The sequence below is a fragment of the Oryctolagus cuniculus genome, chromosome 19 (genome assembly GCF_964237555.1).
Source record: "Oryctolagus cuniculus chromosome 19, mOryCun1.1, whole genome shotgun sequence".
Taxonomy (NCBI): Eukaryota; Metazoa; Chordata; class Mammalia; order Lagomorpha; family Leporidae; genus Oryctolagus; species Oryctolagus cuniculus.
In genome coordinates, this window is record NC_091450.1 from 48856047 (window position 1) to 48874854 (window position 18808).

The following is an 18808-nucleotide window of genomic DNA, read 5'->3' on the forward strand; positions in this document are numbered from 1 at the left end:
GGAGGTGGAGGAGGAAGAAGGCTCATTTGCCTCCCAGGAGACATCAGGGTGGGTCCCAGATGCCTAAAACTGCCTGGGCCTGTTCACCTGCAGAGCAGAGTTGTGTGCGGGGGTGGGAGGGGGGCTTCCTTTTACACTCTCTCGGTGATGCAGTCACAAGTTTTTTGTTTGATTGTTTGTTCCCCAGTGACATCCCAATGGCACAAGAAACACCTGGCCCGCCTGCCTGCCTGCCTTCCTTCCTTCCTTCCTTCCTTCTTGTCTCCCTCTCCCCCTCTCCCCCTTTCCCCCTCTCCCCCTCTCCCCCTCTTTCTTTCTTTTCATCTGACAACTTACAAGGTGGAGCAAGCTCCGTCCTAAACCTCCAGGTTCTCAGTGTTCTTCCAACTTTCAAAGGAAGAGGATGAAAGCATCCGCGCTGCCCCCTTGGGAAGGAGAATTACCTGTCCTCGGGCAGGAAGCCCTCACTTGTTCTGCAGACAAAACACTGGAGGCCCCCCTGGAGGTGAGGAGGTTTGCCTGAGGCCACGGCAACCAGGCCACTTTCAAATCCTATTCCACTGCTCTGCTCCTCAGAGCAAATCTGAAATGCCACGGCTTTGGGCTTTGTGATGCCAGCATTGCTTGGAGGCTAAAGCTACTCTGCTGTGGGCTGTGGCAGGGTTAATGAGGAAAAACATAGAAAGAGAACACATAGGCCATCGGCCACAAGGCAGGGACTTGAGGTATGCACGTAAATCCATTGCTTTTTTAAAATAGTTTATTTTTATGTATTTGAAAGGCAGAACAACAGAGGAATGGAGAGAGAGAGACAGAGAGAGGAGACAGAGAGAGAGAGACCTTCCGTCTGCTGGTTCACTCCCCAAATGGCCACAACAACAGGGGCCAGGCCAGGCTGAAGGCAGGAACCAGTGTCTCCCTCCACGTCGCCCACAGTTCTTTTCTTGAGTTTGTTCCCACCTTGTTGATTGACAGTTTGGTCCCCAAGATTGTACTTAAAGACCTCCTTATCCCTGGCCCTTTGGGTCCTCCCTGGAGACAAAGAACCCCAGGCTGCCTCTTCCCCACTATTTCCGGTAACACTGGGATGTAGGCATCCCAAGCAGCGCCTTAGCCACCAATACACATTCTAAATAATAGGGTAGTACATCCTTCTTGCCCTCTGTCACATGTGCCTCCTCCAGGAAGCCAGCCTGGATTTCCACCTCTTTCCAGCTGAAAGAAGTTCTACTCCAAATTAGGGTAACATCAATAAGGCCCTTTTGTCAACACTACTTGGTAACATTCAATCAGTACTATTTCTTTCTTTCTTTCTTTCTTTTTTTCTTTCTTTCTTTCTTAAGATTTATTTATTTGAAAGAGTTACACACAGAGAGAAGGAGAGGCAGAGAGTGAGAGGTCTTCCATCTGCTGGTTCACTCCCAATGGCCAGAGCTGCGCTGATCTGAAGCCAGGAGCCAGGAGCTTCTTCCGGGTCTCCCACGCAGGTGCAGGGACCCAAGGACTTGGACCATCTTCTACTGCTTTCCCAGGAGCATTAGCAGGGAGCTGGATCAAAAGTGGAGCAGCCGAGACTCGAACTGGTGCCCATATGGGATGCTGGCACTGCAGATGGCGACTTTACCCGCTATGCCACAGCCACAGTGCCGGCCCCACTCTTCACTTCTGTAGTGAATCCCTGCAACACCCCTGTGGAGAGACATGCTCCCAAAGGCCTCGTTTCACACATCCAGACGTCTTGGCACCTTGAGGTTTTAAATCACAATCTTTCCCCCCAGAGCTAGCAGAAGAGGGAGCTGAGCCCCTAAGGAGAATCAGGCTGTCTCGAGGAGATCCCTGCTACCTCCACAAGCTCCAAGTCAATCAACAAACAGTATGTGAAACCCTCCACTCAAGGGGCACCCTCATAGCATGCCTTAAAAACCCAGGGCACCTCCTCAAAGCCAGTGTCCCATTCAGACACTCTACCTGGTCTCCACTTGGAACAGATGCTTTTCTGTCAACTAAAATTTGTGCCTCTTCGCAAATTGTTTCCAAACTTTTTATTTCTATATGAGCTGGGGGAAAAGAAGCAATGAAACTCCCTCCTGCAGCCGCCCTCCCCTACGTGACCAGTGGCACTGGGCGCACTAGCAGGAAGCTGGATGGGAAGTGGAGCAGCCCGACTGGAACCAGCAGCGGCTTACACCATGACACCATGACACCTGTCCCTCCACCTTTTTCTTGTGAGCCTTCAACCACGTTCTCCCACCCTTTGGTTTTCTCCATTGAGCATTTCCTGGTCTTCCCCTTACCACTCGATTACACGCTATTAACTTTACGATTACATGGCTCGTATTTTGAAAAGTTGCTTGAACTCCTCCCTGGGGGCACATGTGTGAGAGAGAGTCTTCCCTCTGCTGATTCATTCCCCAGATGGCCCGCTCATATCCTACCTATGACTCTCAGGGTGCCGCTAACGAAAGCCTACAGTGTTGTAAGCGCTGACCTAGGAATGCACCTGCGAAAGCAACACAAGGAAGAAAATGAGCACATCCATCGCCCCCAAGACTCTGTTCCATGGGGGTCTCTTACCATCCCCTCTTCACCTACCCTGCCCCAAACAGCCACTGACCTGCTCTCTGGTATGCTGGGTCTTGGCAGTATTTTGCATTTCCTAGAATTTCCCATAAATGAGATTTCACACAGTGTGTTCTCTTTCCTGTCTGACTCCTTGCGCTCGGCAGAGCTGATCTGAGATTCGTTCTCATGGTTGCGTCTGTCACCAGTTAATTATTTTTAACGTGACTTTTGAAGAGCAGCAGATTATATTTTGAGGAAGGTCGTTTGATGAATGTGTTCTTTTATAGCTAGTGCTTTGGGGATCCCAGCGAGTGATTCTTGGAGTAACCCGCGTTCACAATGGATGTCTTCAATGTTTTTCTTTGTCAGCACAAAATCGACCAGAATAGAATTTAGGTTAAAGCGAGATTTCTTCCAGAAAACAGTTTGCAGACTGGGCAGGCATGGTCTTGGGTACACAAAGAAGATGCCTTCAGGATGAGCAGGGGAGGGGTCTTGGAGAACAAGTGCTCACCCGCTCAGCTTCCCACTGGGGTCTGCTATGCAGATCGGGGATGCAAGCTTGCAAGGCAACGTGCTCAGTCCTGATTGGTTGATTTTTTAAAAAAACAGACCATGGGTGCCCTCTCATTGGTCAGATCTGGGTGTGGAATGGGCTGTTCGGGAGGCTGACCGCCTTGGCAGGTGAAACAGGCATGTGCCTGGACAAGGGCCACCAAGTGTTTCTTCCAGGAACACAGAGCGTAACAGATGACATTTGTAGCTGCTACTCAGCAGATGGCTGTTTGGCTCCTATTTGAATTTGAGTCCCAATTAGCGACTCCAGAGCCATCTTGAAATTTCAGCTTCTCCCCGGGGCTTGCATCTGTAAGCAGTTTGACAGTATGGAGTTTGGCATTTGGTTATCTGATCCGTTTTGAGTCCATTTTTCTATACGGTGTGAGGTACATCTAGAAGTGTACCTACTTGTGTCACCATTTGTTTAAAAGCCTATCATTTCTCCCCTGAATTGTCTTTTCTTTTCTTTTTAAGATGTATTTATTTGAAAGGAAGAATTACAGGCAGGCAGAGGCAGAGAGAGAGAGAGAGAGAGAGAGAGAGGTCTTCCCTCTGCTGATTCATTCCCCAGATGGCCGCAATGGCCAGAGCTGCCCCAATCTGAAGCCAGGAGCCAGGAGCCTGTTCCTGGTCTCCCATGTAAGTGCAGGGGCCCAAGGACTTGGGCCATCTTCTGCTGCTTTCCTAGGCCATAGCAGAGAGCTGGATTGGAAGTAGAGCAGGCAGGACTTGAACCAGTGCCCACCTGGGATGCCAGCACTGCAGGCAGCGGCTTTACCCACTACACCACAGTGCTGACTCCTGAATTGTCTTTTTGAAATGGATGTCAATTTATTTATTTTTATCTACTTGAATGGCAGAAGGAGTGAGCAAGTGAGCGAGCGAGCGAGTGAGAGAGAGAGAGAGAGAAACATATCCCATTTACTGGTTCACTCCCCAAATGCTCACAACCACCAGCACTGGGCCAACCTGAAGCCAGGAGCCCAGAACTCCATCCAGATCTCCTACAGGGAGGCAGCAGAGGCCCAAGCACTTGGGCCATCATCCACTGCTTCCCAGATACATTAGCAAGGAGCTGGATCAGAAGCAGAGTAGCTGGGACTCCAACAGGCATTCCAGTATGGGATACAAACATCTGAAGTGGCAGTTTAACCTACTGTGCCACAATGCAGCCCTCCTCCAACACACACACACACACACACACACACACAGTTACCTTTGTTAAAAACCAGGTGCCCAAGGCCAGCACTGTGACATAGCAGGTGAGGAGGCCAGCCTGCAGTGCCATTATCCCATATGGGCGCCAGTTCGAGTCCTGGAGGTTCCACTCCCAATCCAGCTCCCTGCTAATGGCCTGGGAAAGCAGTAGAAGATGGCCCAAGTCCTTGGGTGCCTGCACCACCTGGGAGACCTAAATGAAGCTCCTGGCTCCTGGCTTTAGCTCGGCCCAGCTCTGGATGTTGTCACCATCTGGGGTGTGAATCAGCAGATGGAAGATCTCTCTCTCTCTCTCTCTCTCCCCCCCCCTCTCTCTCTCCCCCTCTGACTTTCAAATGAATAAATAAATCTTAAACAAAGAGGTGCCCATATATGTGCAAGCAAACTTCAGTGCTTCATATTTTGATCCACCGATTTATTTTCCTGTTTTGAAATCAATCCCACACTGTCTTGATTATGGTAACTTGAAATGAAGTAATGTTAATACTCTAGTTTTGGTATCCTTTTTTTTTTTCATGGCTATTTTTGGAAATTTGCATTTCCATATGAATTTTAGAATCAGTTTGTCAAGACAGAAAAAGCTCACAGGAATTCCTCTTATTCCACACTGAATGCATAGACTAATTTGGGAAGGGCTGACGTATTATTTTTTATGTTTCAAAAGCAATAAGGAGAGAGAGAGAGAGAGAAAATCTTCTATTCACAGGTTCACTACCCAAATGGCCACTACAGCCAGGTCTGGGCCAGGCTGAATTTAGGCAAGAGGAACTCCTTCCTGGTCCCCCAGGTGGGTGGCAAGGGCCCAATGACTTGGGCCATCTTCCACTGCCTTCCCAAGCAAATTAGCAGGGAGCTGCATCGGAAGTGGAGAAACCAGGACTCGAACTGGTGTTCTGATGTGGGATACCCTTTGCCTGTGGCGCCAGCATCCCATATGGGCACCCATTTGAGTCCCAGCTGCTCCACTTCCCATCCAGCTCTCTGCTGTGGCCTGGGAAAGTAGTAGAAGATGACCCAAGTCCTTGGGCCCCTGCACCTGCATGGGAGACCCGGAAGAAGCTCCTGGCCCCTGGCTTTGGATCAACACAGCTCTAGCCATTGCGGCCAATTAGAGAGTAAACCAGTGAATGGAAGACCTTTCTCTCTCTCTCTGCCTCTCCTTCTCTCTGTGTAACTCTCACTTTCAAATAACAAATAAATCTTAAAAAAAGAAAAATAAATGTTGGCACAGGCAGGCCTCCATCCCTCTCTGGCACCCTTGGTCCCTGGCCCCGTGGCAGCTGTCTGAGGCTGTACACTGATGCCCGTGACTCTCTCAGGCTGGCCTGGCACACTGATTGCAGCTCTCCTTTGGTGGGTGTCTCATGTTAGTGGGATCCTACCTTTTGGGGTTCTCCATCATGGGCTTCATGGGCCCCATGGAGGGGCTCCAACCTGTGAGATCCTGGAATCTTTTTTTAAGATTTATTTATTTATTTGAAAGTCAGAGTTACACAGAGAGAGAGAGAGAGAGAGAGAAAGTCTTCCATCCACTGGTTCACTCCCCAAGTGGCCGCAATGGCTGTAGCTGTGCTGATCCAAAGCCAGGAGCCAGGAGCTTCTTCCAGGTCTCCCATGCAGGTGCAGGGGCCCAAGGACTTGGGTCATCTTCCACTGCTTTCCCAGGCCATAGCAGAGAGCTGGATTGGAAGTGGAGCAGCCAGGACTCAAACTGGTGCCTATATGGGATGCTAGCACTGCAGGCGGCGGCTTTACCCGCTACTCCATGGCCCTGGCCCCAATCCTTGAGTCTTCCTCTCTCCACATCACAGACCAAGAGGCATGAGAAGACAGATTGCTTCAGGACACGGCACTGCCACCCCCAGGATGATCCCAGGGAGCCTGCCACAAACCACCTTGGGGTTCATTTTCCTGTGTTCACCCAGGAACTCAAGCTTGGGTTCCCACAGGCAGCAGCAGGGACAGAAGTACTTGATCCGTTCCTTGCTGTCCCCCTGGGTGCTCATTAGCAGGAAAGCTGAAACAAGCAGGGCCAGGCATTTCAACATGGGATGTAGGGTCCCGAGTGCCATCTTTTTTTTTTTTTTTTTTTTTGACAGGCAGAGTGGACAGTGAGAGAGAGACAGAGAGAAAGGTCTTCTTTTGCCGTTGGTTCACCCTCCAATGGCCGCTGCGGCCGGCGCGCTGCGGCCGGCGCACCGCGCTGATCCGATGGCAGGAGCCAGGTGCTTCTCCTGGTCTCCCATGCGGGTGCAGGGGCCAAGCACTTAGGCCATCCTCCACTGCACTCCCGGGCCACAGCAGAGAGCTGGCCTGGAAGAGGGGCAACCAGGACAGAATCCGGCGCCCCCACCGGGACTAGAACCCGGTGTGCCGGCGCCACAAGGTGGAGGATTAGCCTCGTGAGCCGCGGCGCCGGCCCCAAGTGCCATCTTAGCCACCGTGCCAAACACCCACCCCTTTGTCATGCCATTTGTCCGTGTACTCTTTGGAATACCCTCATAGATTCTGCGGAACTCACTCTCTGGCAGAAAGCATGGTGTAGCTAATTCAAACACACCTTGGCAAATTGCCCTCTACAGTGACTCCGGCAGCATCTATGTGTTCACATCTCAGAAACACTTGCACAACCCAGCTTTCTAAGTTTTCCAGTCTGATGAGAATGAAATATTGTGATTTTGAACAGATCACCACGTGGTCCTTGACCTTTTTACTGGTGTGATGTGAGTTTCCTACTTTTGTCCTTGCCTTTCTTTCTCCTTCCTCGGGTTTCCTTTTCATCTAATGTCCCCCTTTGCATTTTTCACATGGGACTCAGTTCAAATGCCACCACCTCTCTGAAGACTTCCCTGTTTTCCTAAACAGATTGAAGAGCTCCCTCCTCTGAAGTTGATGGCACTTTGCATATCCCCACATTTATATATATATATATATATATATATATCATAATACATGTCATCATTCATTTGTTTTCCTGTCTCTCTTCTTAGAACATGAGAGACAGATAATAATATTATTTCTATATCAAAAGACAGAGGACACAGACTGTCACAGAGCCAGATCTCAATTACTTAAAAAAAAGAATAAAAGGCGGGGGGAGAGGGAAGAAATGTGTCCATATAACCTGTGGACTGAAAATGCTCCTGGCATGAATTAATCTATAAAATCAGAGAGACCGCCTCACCGAAATGTAGATGCCAAAAACATGGGACATGTCAGAAACATTCAACATTTGTGTTTATGAGACGGTGCTTTGCCTAATTCTAATGTGCACATCTGGTTCTTAGAATCTACATCGAACTGAACTGTGTAGACTCTGATCTACAGGCAGGTGGAGTCACGGCGCTGGTTGAAATTCAGCCAAAAAGTATCAGGCTGGATGGAGATGATTGGAAGGACAGATCTGCAGATTCAGCGTCTCCAGGTGACTGCCAAGTACACTCACGTCACTTTGCAAAGCCACCTTTCCGGTTAGAGATGTCAACGTGGCAGGCTGCACTTGCAACTCCGGAGTCCTTGAAAACCACACACACACACATGCACACACACATGCACACACGCACTAAGGTTTAAATGTCACAGGTAGACAAGGCAAGCTCATCTCTGCTGGCATCATCTCTGCATGGCATCCCATGTTTCTATCCCCTGTGCCCAGGGAATGGAGTCAGAGTTAGCCTTTAAGGTGCATAATGAAAAATGAAAACTGGCCTTGGGGTTCCTAGGAGGGACATTTCTGTGAGGATTGCTACGGACAAGCCCGACAAAAGGGATTGAAATTCATTTTCCTCTGTTTCTCAGCCCTGGCATGGTTAGAACTTTGGATTCTCAAACTGGCCCAAGTCTTCCCAGAGGAAGTTCTGAGAACTGGCTATAACACATGCAACTAAAGAGAAATGGAGGAGGCTTTGAAAATCCTTTCAGACCGAGAGAGAGCCCAGCACCACGCAAGGGCTCTGAGGGGTGACGGCTTGGCTCTGCCGAAGAATAATCGAAGGACCTAATGGCTGTTGTGCTGTAGAGACAGGTGTCACCCAGACCCTGCAGGGAGGTGACGCCATCTGGAGAATGTAGCTGCTGAGCCTCCCACCAATGGGAAGCCATTGCACAACTCAAGAAGGGGAGGGGCTTAGTCCTCATTGTGCCTTTTCAAATGTATTCTGGCTGCAGTGTAGAGAAGGGGGGATTGGGGCTGGAGGAGATTCCCACGGACCACAGAGGGGCCCCTGTAATGGTTGCAGGTGAGGGATGACCAAGGCCTCCATTAGGGTGGAGGCAAGGGGAGTGGACATAGCAGACATCCTTCAACATCCTGTAGAGCAGGGAAGTGGGGGATAACTTCAGGGGAAAATAGAGGGCAGGGGTGAAGGGAAACGCACAGTGCAGAAGATAAGAGCAAGTCTTTAGCCCTCTGTCTGCAAATCCATGAGCTGAGAAGTAAATGGAAAAGAGCAAGACTCAAGATTGAAGAGAGATGGACAAGGGCAGGATGCTGCCTGGGATGTTGGGTCCCACACCTGAGTCCCAGATACTCCACTTCTGATCTAGCTGCTTACTAATGTGCACCCTGGGAGGCAGCAGACGACGCCTTCCAGAAAGTGGGTCCCTAGCACCCACACAGGAGATCCACGTGGCTTCTGGCTTTAGCCTGGCTGGGTCCTGGCTTTCTTGGGCATTTGGGAAGTGAATCAGTGAGTTACCTCTGCCTGTGTATCATAAAATAAAAATAAATGAATAAAATATTTTGAAAAAGAAAGATAGGCAGATCCTCTGAACAACACATGCTCATCATTTTCTTGTGGTTGCAACATGTCGCTCTCAATGCTGCTGTCATGGAGACTGGTGGGTAGCAGATTTTACCTGAGGACAGCAGTGGGAGGGGACTAGCAGGAGAGAGCCATGGGTAGGAAAACAGATCTGGTTGGGGGATGCAGCTGTCTGTCAACAACCCTCATCAGTTAAGTAGTAGAATTTCATTCCAAGTCAACTCAACAGTTGAGTAGTAGAATTTCATTCCAAGTCAACAAATATCTATTCCCCAGGCCACAGAAAATAAAGCACTGCTCTCCCAAGGAGAGAAAGAGCATCAGAGAGGAGCTGTGGTGCCCAGAAAATTCCAGGAGCACTATTCTTCCATTTTCTCAGGCTCAGGTGCCTCAATATATACAATTAAAATGCAAAGGGGTATTTTTTTTTGTTCCTTCCAAAGTGACCATACAAATTACCACCACCACCACCATCATCATTTTGAATCATGTCAAAAAAATTCATCACAATTCTATTCTTTGAAAGCTACCAAAAACAGGGGCTGGTGCTGTGGTGTTGTAGTTTAAGCCTCCACCTATGGCACCGGCATCCTGTGTGCATACTGGTTGGTGTCCTGGCAGCTCCCTGCTGATGGCCTGAGGAAGCAGTAGAAGATGGCCCATGTGCTTGGGCCCCTGCACCTGCGTGGGAGACCTAGAAGAAGCTCCTGGCTCCTGGCTTCGGATTGGCCCAACTCCAGCTGTTGTGACCATTTGGGGAGTGAACCAATGGGTAGAAGACCTCTCTCTTTCTGTATCCCCCTCTCTATCTCTCTAACTCTGCCTCTCAAATAAACAAATAAATCTTTTTTAAATATAAAGTTAGCAAATATATATATAAATTCATTTAGTGCTTAAACATTTCTGGTATCCATTCAGTCTTCCTAATGATACAGTCAGGAATGACATTTTGCAACGCAGAGCACTGATGCTCAGAGGGGCTTACATCACGGGGCTCAGTGTCACTTAAGAAGTTTAACAGAGCCAAGGTTTACACCCAGGTCTCCTAAATGGAGCAAGCCTAATAGTTGGCTCTCTTTTGGAGCCCTTGGGTGTTGTGATAATGGCACCAGGGTTAGGCTGGGTTCTGAGCAGAAGGCAGGGCTGGGTAACTTCATTGAGTGCTTGGTGTTCATGGTTCTTGGCATTTACCCTCTGGTACTGCCAGAGACAATGGAAACTCTCCTTTTATAGGAACTGAAATGAAGCCTTTCCTCCCCTCCTCCCCATGTACCTAACACTCACACTGGGAGGAAGATGCGAGCCATTTTTCTCACTGTGTCTTTGCACAGGAAAAGCGTTCTCAGAGGTGGTAATATATTCCATCTAACTGGCACTCTAATGAACCCTGTAGGGGCGCATGTATGCCAGTCTCAGCTCAATAGCTTCCCCTCCTGGGGTCATCCGGTGCCTTAGAATTCCAGACACTCCTGGAGTCCCAGATGAGCCCAGGCTGCCTCCCAGAGCTGGGGCTGAATTTCTGGGATGAGCACTCATTTGCCATGCAGACAAGGAGGACTTGCAAGCTCCTGCGGTTATTTCGGTGTGATTCTGACAGAATTGAATAAATAGCTTCACGAATGTTTGCTCCAGGCAGTGGCTCCTTGAAAAAAAAAAATCAGTGCTCTAACCCTTCTTCCCCTTAAGAAGCTGGATCAGAAGTGGAGTAGCAGCCGGCGCCGTGGCTCACTAAGCTAATCCTCCGCCTTGCGGCGCTGGCACACAGGGTTCTAGTCCTGGTCGGGGTGCCGAATTCTGTCCTGGTTGCCCCTCTTCCAGGCCAGCTCTCTGCTGTGGCCAGGGAATGCAGTGGAGGATGGCCCAAGCGCTTGGGCCCTGCACCCCATGGGAGACCAGGAGAAGCACCTGGCTCCTGCCATCGTATCAGCGCAGTGCACGCAGGCTGCGGCGGCCAATGGAGGGTGAACCAACGGCAAAGGAAGACCTTTCTCTCTGTCTCTCTCTCTCACTGTCCACTCTGACTGTCAAAAAATAAGAAAGAAAGAAAAAAGAAGTGGAGTAGCTGGGACTCAGATGTGGGATCCAGCATCCCAGGCAGCTGCATCCTCCAATCAGATTTGTCTTCCTATCCATGCTCTAACCCTTAGTCTCTGCATACATAGCCCTTGGACCAATGGGGCATGCTTGATAATGGTGTAGGTTCCTGAGCTGCTGGGACCTCTCGGGGCCTCAGGACCCCCAAACCCCACCTTGCTTCCTTTCCTAACTGCCCTCCCCAAGCTTTGGTTGGGTTCAGCCACAGGAGGAGTAAGTGGGAAACTTGAGGCAGGAAACTGGGAGAAGCCAGAGTACAGTTCTAGCTCCACCTTGCAACAAGAATCCATTCAGTAAGGCAAACCTCCATGACCTAATCACCTCCTAAAATCCTCACCTCCCAACACAGCTGCATTTGGGGGTCAACTTTCTACCATATGAACTTTGGGGAATATTTTCAAAACTTGACAGGGCTTTTTGTAGCTCATGTGAAATTTTTAAAATTTAATTTTTTTTCATTTTATTTGAAAGATAGGGAGACAGCGAGAGAGAGAGAGAGAGAGAGAGAGAGATCTTTCATCCACTTGGATGGCTCACTCCTCCAAATGTCTTCAATACCTAGAATTGGACCTAGTGAATATCAGGAATTCCATGTATCTTCCATGTGGGTGGCAGAGACATAAATTCTTGAGCCATCATCTGCTCTCCAGTGTGCACATTTGCAGGGAGCTATTTGGGAAGTGGAGGAGCCAGAACTCAAGCCAGGCACTGAATGTCCCAAGTGGAGACTTCCCTGCTGTGCCAAAGGGCTGCCTCTTAACGCAAGACTCTGAGCACCACTTTCTCACCTTCTGCAGCCCTACTGTGTATCAGCTGACATGCACAGTGCTGGAAATACAGACATTAATCTGCCTCTATTGCTTTACAAGCATCTCGCAGTGGAGATGGGAGAAGGAAAGCAACAGACACATAATTAAAATGAGGACAGAGCTCACTATGCCTGAGTCAGTAACTTAGAGGAAGAAGAGGGCGGCTGCAGTGAAGGGAGTCGTGTGTGGGCCAGGCCTGGCCCTTGCCTGATATTTAGCCAATGACTGAATGTGTGAGCGTGTGAGTGCCCACTAGGGTTGATGTTGGTCAAGGAGAAGAATGGGGCTCAGCAAAGCGCACAGAGAAATCGGAATGTTCAAGGGCACCTGGAAAGAATGTGTATACTCTATCACAAGGCACAGAATATGCTTTGCAATCATTTCTTATCCCAGCTATTTCTGGATTGGAACTTGCAGTCCTGGAACTTCGAAGTGGATAGTGTGACAGCTGTGGACTGAGGGTGCCCAGGTCGCAGGCACTGGAAGGCCTCCCTGGGCCCAAGATGAGGGAGGTTTCTGGGTGTGTCAATGATGCAGTCAGAGCTTAGGGCTGGTGAGGTCGGAGCTGTGGGTTCCTTCACCAGTGTGCCCATTGCCTGAGCACTGCATGAACCCCAAGTGGCAGCACTCATCCCCCTGCCCCAGTCATCCAGCAAGTTTGCCCACATGAAGAGCAGTAAGGATCAAGTGGGCAAGGCCTTTGTCAATGCCAAGGAACGTAACAGAGAAAAGATATCCTACTATGGGCAGCCCTTCACTATTCAGAGGTAAGACGTTTCATTTAATCCCATGTGTACCTACTCATCCATCAGATTCATTCATTCAGCTAGCATTTATGGAGCAGGTACTCAATGCTGATCACTGTCTTAGGTCCTGAATGCAAACTAATTCAGGTCTCTGCCCCAGCATGGACTCCAGCCACAGCGGCGAAGCCTGGAGTGGAAACAGAGTGGGCTAAAAGCTGCAGGGTGTGCCAGGGCTGAGCTCACAGGCTCTGCCCAGGGTATGAGGGCTGGGGAAAAAGCACAGAGGTGCTATACTAGGTAAAAAGTTCACTCTTGTCACATCTGCTGTTAAGAGTGAAACTCCTGGGGGATGGCATTGTGGCACAGCAGGTTAAGCCACTGCCTGCAGCACCAGCATCCTATATGGGCACCAGCCCAAGTCCCTGCTGCTCCACTTCTGATCCAGCTCCCTGTTAATGTGCCTGGGAAGGCAGCAGAGATGTTCTGAGTGCTTGGATTCCTGCATCCATGTGGGAGACCCAGATGGAGTTTATGGCACCCTGGCTTTGACATGGCCTAGAACCAGAGGATGGAAAATTCTCTCCCTCTCCCTCTCCCTCTCCCTCTCCCTCTCCCTCTCCCTCTCCCTCTCCCTCTCCCTCTCCCTCTCCCTCTCCCTCTCCTTCTCCCTCTCCCTCTGTGTGTGTGTGTAACTCTTTCATATAAGTAAACAAATCTTTTTTTTATTTTTATTTTTGACAGGCAGAGTGGACAGTGAGAGAGAGAGAGAGACAGAGAGAAAGATCTTCCTTTGCTGTTGGTTCACCCTCCAATGGCCACCGCGGCCGGCGCATCACGCTGATCCGAAGCCAGGAGCCAGGTGCTTCTCCTGGTCTCCCATGGGGTGCAGGGCCCAAGCACTTGGGCCATCCTCCACTGCACTCCCTGGCCACAGAAGAGAGCTGGCCTGGAAGAGGGGCAACCGGGACAGAATCCGGCACCCTGACCGGGACTAGAACCCGGTGTGCCGGCGCCGCAAGGTGGAGGATTAGCCTAGTGAGCCGTGGCGCCGGCCAGTAAACAAATCTTTAAAAAAGAAAAATCATAAAGAATGAAACTCCTATTTGTGTGTATTTTATGCTAACAAGAAATGAAATGACAAAATCATTACCTAGGTTTTAGTCTATATTTTTGAAATCAACCCTGAGCCATGCTAGCCCTTCATATGCATCAGGAGATCTAAGAGACATTTAAATATATATGGAGTTCACTTGGGGATGCTGAAGGAAGAGATAGAAGGTTAATTTTGAAAACAGGCAGTAGGAGAATTTGACATTTAACGAATATGGTAAAGTCGTATGCATTGTACGTGTATGCTTTTGTTCTAAGATATAGCACATTTTTTTTCCAGCAGAAGCCTAGGGGATCAGAAATAAGAAGTGGATTTTAAAATAAAGGTTATTGAAAATGGTAAGACCCAGGAGACATTTTACAAGGATTTCCAAAGCCAAGAGATTGTCAGCTGGGGCTATGGGGTCTGTGTTGAATTTCCAGGGCCAAGCTTACTTAATTTTTCTCCAAGAAAAACTGGGAATTACCTTTTTTTCTCCCCTTGTATTTCCTAAGCTAAAGTGGTTGCAGTCAGCAGTGAGGTCTCGTTTGCCCATCAAGCCCTCACAGCCAGCTTTGAACATGTGGGAGACAGATGGAAGCCATGGCTCCGTGTACAGTGCTGGTAGAGTGCCAGGAACCCAGGCATCCAGTTTCTCACCCACTAAAAGGTGATTTGAGCTCACTCATTCAAATGTCTTAAAACACGCCCCAAACTAAAAATCACCAGCTTGCTCCCCCAGCGGGTTCTAGATCTTGACTTCCTTAGCTCTTAGAATTGTCCACTTGCAAAGTCTACTCGTCATGGGTTCCATGCAGCTTCATCATCCATGACCAAGCAAGTCCTGGCAAAGTCCTCTCTCCACTCCTCCCAGACACCCACTCGCTCTTGCATGGACACTTCCTGCACCTTCTCACGGCTCACTCTGGCTTTAGTCTTTGTCTTCCAAGAAGTGTTCCACAAGGCTTCATCACAGTGGGCCCTCGCTAACATCCCTGACCTTGAACACTGCGTGTGTTTCCCTTTGTGTACAATGAACAGTCAGAGATCCTGAATGTAACGTGGAAGACTTTCTCAAGCTGGTAGCAGAACCAAGTCCTTTATTCTGGTCTGCACCTGCTCCTACACCTCTGGCTGTTGACACGCCTGGTCCTTGTGCTAAGATTTCCTGGAATGCACATGCTGCATGCCTGAACTTCAGGTATCCAGAGCCACAGAGGGAAACAGGCACTCACTCTCAAGGCCTTGCATGTGTCTGAAAGCTAGTGCCTCCTTACTTGGGTAACCTAGGCCCTGAGATGGCTCACCTGACTCCCAACCCCCATGTCCCTTCCTTGTGCTTCAATCCACGTTAATGCTGGCTCCTTGGGACCCTGCTTCTACCATCTGAGACAGAGACAGTAATGTCCTGTTCTCCCGCTGTCTTTGCTATGGGAAGCAAAAAAAAAAAAAATCTTCACATTGATTTCTTTTTTTTTAATTTTTTATTTTTATTATTTTTTTTGACAGGCAGAGTGGACAGTGAGAGAGAGAGACAGAGAGAAAGGTCTTCCTTTGCCGTTGGTTCACCCTCCAATGCCCGTCGCGGCCAACGCGCTGTGGCTGGTGCACGGCGCTGATCTGAAGCCAGGAGCCAGGTACTTATCCTGGTCTCCCATGCGGGTGCAGGAACCAAGCACTTGGGCCATCCTCCACTGCACTCCCTGGCCACAGCAGAGAGCTGGCCTGGAAGAGGGGCAACTGGGACAGAATCCGTCGCCCTGACCAGGACTAGAACCCGGTGTGCTGGCGCTGCAAGGCGGAGGATTAGCCTAGTGAGCCGCGGCGCCGACTTTTTTATTTTATTTTATTTTGTTTTGTTTTGTTTTGTTTTGTTTTGTTTTGTTTTTACACATTGATTTCTATCACCCTTGGTGCACAGCCGAGTTCCAACACATGTTCAAGTCCACTCAGCAGATTTTATTGAGAGTTTCTCATGGTTTATGGAGACATTGTGCTTTTACTGGAAAACCTCGAAGGTCAGTTGCTTGACCAGAGTGCAGATCACAGCCGGTCATTGTCTAACATCCACATTGGTGTACACTTATTCATTGATTGGCATTATACTTATTTTCTGTATTGTATCTGTAATCGTAAATGGTTGCAGAAACCATTCATGTGTGTTTCTTTCACACATGGGGGACCCTAAAACACAGAGAAGCCAAAAACACATTAAGATGGGGCCGGCACTGTGGCACAGTAAGTTAATCCTCCACCTGCAACGCCAGCATCCCATACGGGTGCTGGTTCTAGTCCCAGCTGCTCCTCTTTCAATCCGCTCTCTGCTGTGGCCTGGGAAAGCAGTAGAAGATGGCCTAAGTTCTTGGGCTCCTGCACCCATGTGGTAGACCCAGAAGAAGCTCCTCGCTCCTGGTTCCGGATTGACACAGCTCCAGCCGTTACAGCCATTTGGGGAGTAGACAGCGGATGGAAGACCTTTCTCTCTATCTTCCCCTCTCATTGTCTGTAACTCTGCCTCTCAAATAAATAAATAATATCTTTAAAAAAAAAAGAGGAATAAGGAGATATGAGAAAATCAACTATTTGGGAGGCAATATATGAAGATTAGGGGGTAATTTCCCTTGTTCATCACAGAAATTATTCATCTTGTCGAATTCTCCAAAATGTCAATGACAAGCAAATAGCGATCTAGTGGAAATCCACCCTGCTTTAATTTCCTTGCACTGTGGTCAGTGTTTCTATGATAGGAGGCAGGAGGTGGTAAGCATTCTTATACGTAGAGCCACAGTGATGAGCATCTCATAAATAGTCCTGGAAAAGACAAAGACTCCTCTAAGGAGAATACCCCAAGGAATAACTATTGGTGGAGAGCATACCCCCTCCCCCGCTGGGGCCTCCTTCTGTATCAACAGGACACCAGGGGCCCAGGGTCTTCACGAGCAGTATCCATCCATCGTAATGGGCTGAAGCCAATTCTCCCTATCATCCCCCATAAATGTGTCTCCAAGGAGGGATTAGAAATCAGGCATAAATATACTCAATGGCCATATCCCATTTCAATTAATATTATCTATTATTTGGAAAAAATAATTTGTTTGCTACTTGTGTTGCTTATTCTTTCTTTTGGCTGCAAATGACAGAAATCATGAAAAGGGAAATTTTCTTGGCTTGAATACCTGAGAAGATAGTGTATGCATGGCTTCGGGCGTACTAGGATCCGATGGCCCAAATGATGACATCTGAAACATGTTTTATTTCAGCTCTGCTTTTTCTGTGTTGTCTTCGCTGTTACAGAGGCAAGGTCACCTGCAGATCCAAAATTGCATTTTATCAGCTTAGAAACATGTGAGAAAATTGGATTTTTCTTCTGCTTTGTGCCAAAGCTCCATCAAAATTTTCGGCTGCAGCTCACATGGATCATACATCTGTTTCTCAATCGGTTGCTCTAACTAGGGAGAGGCTGCTAAAATTACCCAGGTGTGGGTTACACACCCAGTTTTGGAGGCAGGAGTGGGATTCCATCCACCTGTAAGCTGTGTGCATTGAGAAGAGTGTAATAGTCCCTCACATGGTGCCCAGTAATGTCAAAAATATTTGTTAATCCCATTGGACCCTTTCTTTCAATAGCTTGTTCATTTACTTACTTATTCTTTCATCCTTTCTTAACAGTCTGGCAATCTTTGATTTTTAGTCCAGGTACTTTATGTCCATTGAATATACTTACTGAAGCATGGTTACATTAAGGACTCCTGCTTTGCTGTTTGCTTTGTGCCTACCCCACCTCCCCTGTTGCTGTGGATTTGTTCTGAGAGGAGGAGCGTGGTGGGGGCAAGAGGTACGGAGTCACCACACAGACCCCAGGAGTCAGGTGAAAGTGGGCCAGAGGCAAGCAGCCTGCAGAATTTTTTATTTCAGTTGATACAACAGCTTATATAGCAAGGCAGCCAATCCAGTCGAGGGGTGGTCTATGCCCTAACCAATCACAGCCTGTTGCCAGGCAGTCTCCATTTGCCATGTGGTTTCCAAAGCCATCCAATCACAGCCTGTTGCCAGGTAGGCTCCGTTGCCAGGTGGGTTTCAAAGCTATTCCTAAGTAACTGACCCTTGCTTGCCAGCGGCCATCTTGGCATGGCCTTCTCATTCTACCACACTCCCCCACTATTCCTCTTTCTTGACTTCCGTTGAATTAATCAGATATTTTTAATACCTATTTTAATTATTTAAATTGACTTTAAAATTTTTTTTAAACTATTTGAAAACTAGAGTTGGAGACAGGAGGTGAGACAGTAAGAGAAATATCTTCTATCCATTGCTTCACTCACCAAATGGCTGAAATGGATAGCGTTGAGCCAGGCCAAAGACAGGAGCCTGGAACTCCTTCCAGGTCTCTCCCATGGGTGACATGGGCCCAGGTACCTAGGCCATCTTCTGTTGCTTTCTTAGGTGCATTATCAGGGAGCTGGATTGGAAGTGGAACAGCCAGGACTCTAGCCAGCACTTATATGAGATCATGGCTTCACGGGTGGTGGTTTAAACCATGGAGCTATGATGCCAACCCATTGATTGAGTTTTTTTTTTTTTTTTTGACAGGCAGAGTGGACAGTGAGAGAGAGAGACAGAGAGAAAGATCTTCCTTTTGCCATTGGTTCAACCCTCCAATGGCCGCCGCAGCCGGTGCGCTGCAGCCGGCACACCGTGCTGATCCGATGGCAGGAGCCAGGTACTTATCCTGGTCTCCCATGGGGTGCAGGGCCCAAGCACTTGGGCCATCCTCCACTGCACTCCCTGGCCACAGCAGAGAGCTGGCCTGGAAGAGGGGCAACCGGGACAGAATCCAGCGCCCCGACTGGGACTAGAACCTGGTGTGCCGGCACCACAAGGCAGAGGATTAGCCTAGTGAGCCGCGGCGCTGGCCACCATTGATTGAGTTTTAAAAACACACTTTTTATATGACCATAATATGCTTAA

At 48.8% G+C, this 18808-nt stretch overlaps 1 long non-coding RNA gene across 1 annotated transcript; it reads right to left on the reverse strand.

Moving 5' to 3' along the window:
• Positions 1-16532: 16532 nt before the first annotated feature.
• LOC138847150 (uncharacterized) lies at positions 16533-17726 on the reverse strand. The gene is made up of 3 exons (XR_011384796.1): positions 17565-17726; positions 17017-17146; positions 16533-16651 (listed from the first exon to the last, which is right to left on the reverse strand). It is a non-coding gene; the product is annotated as an uncharacterized lncRNA (long non-coding RNA).
• Between the last annotated feature and the right edge of the window lie 1082 nt (positions 17727-18808).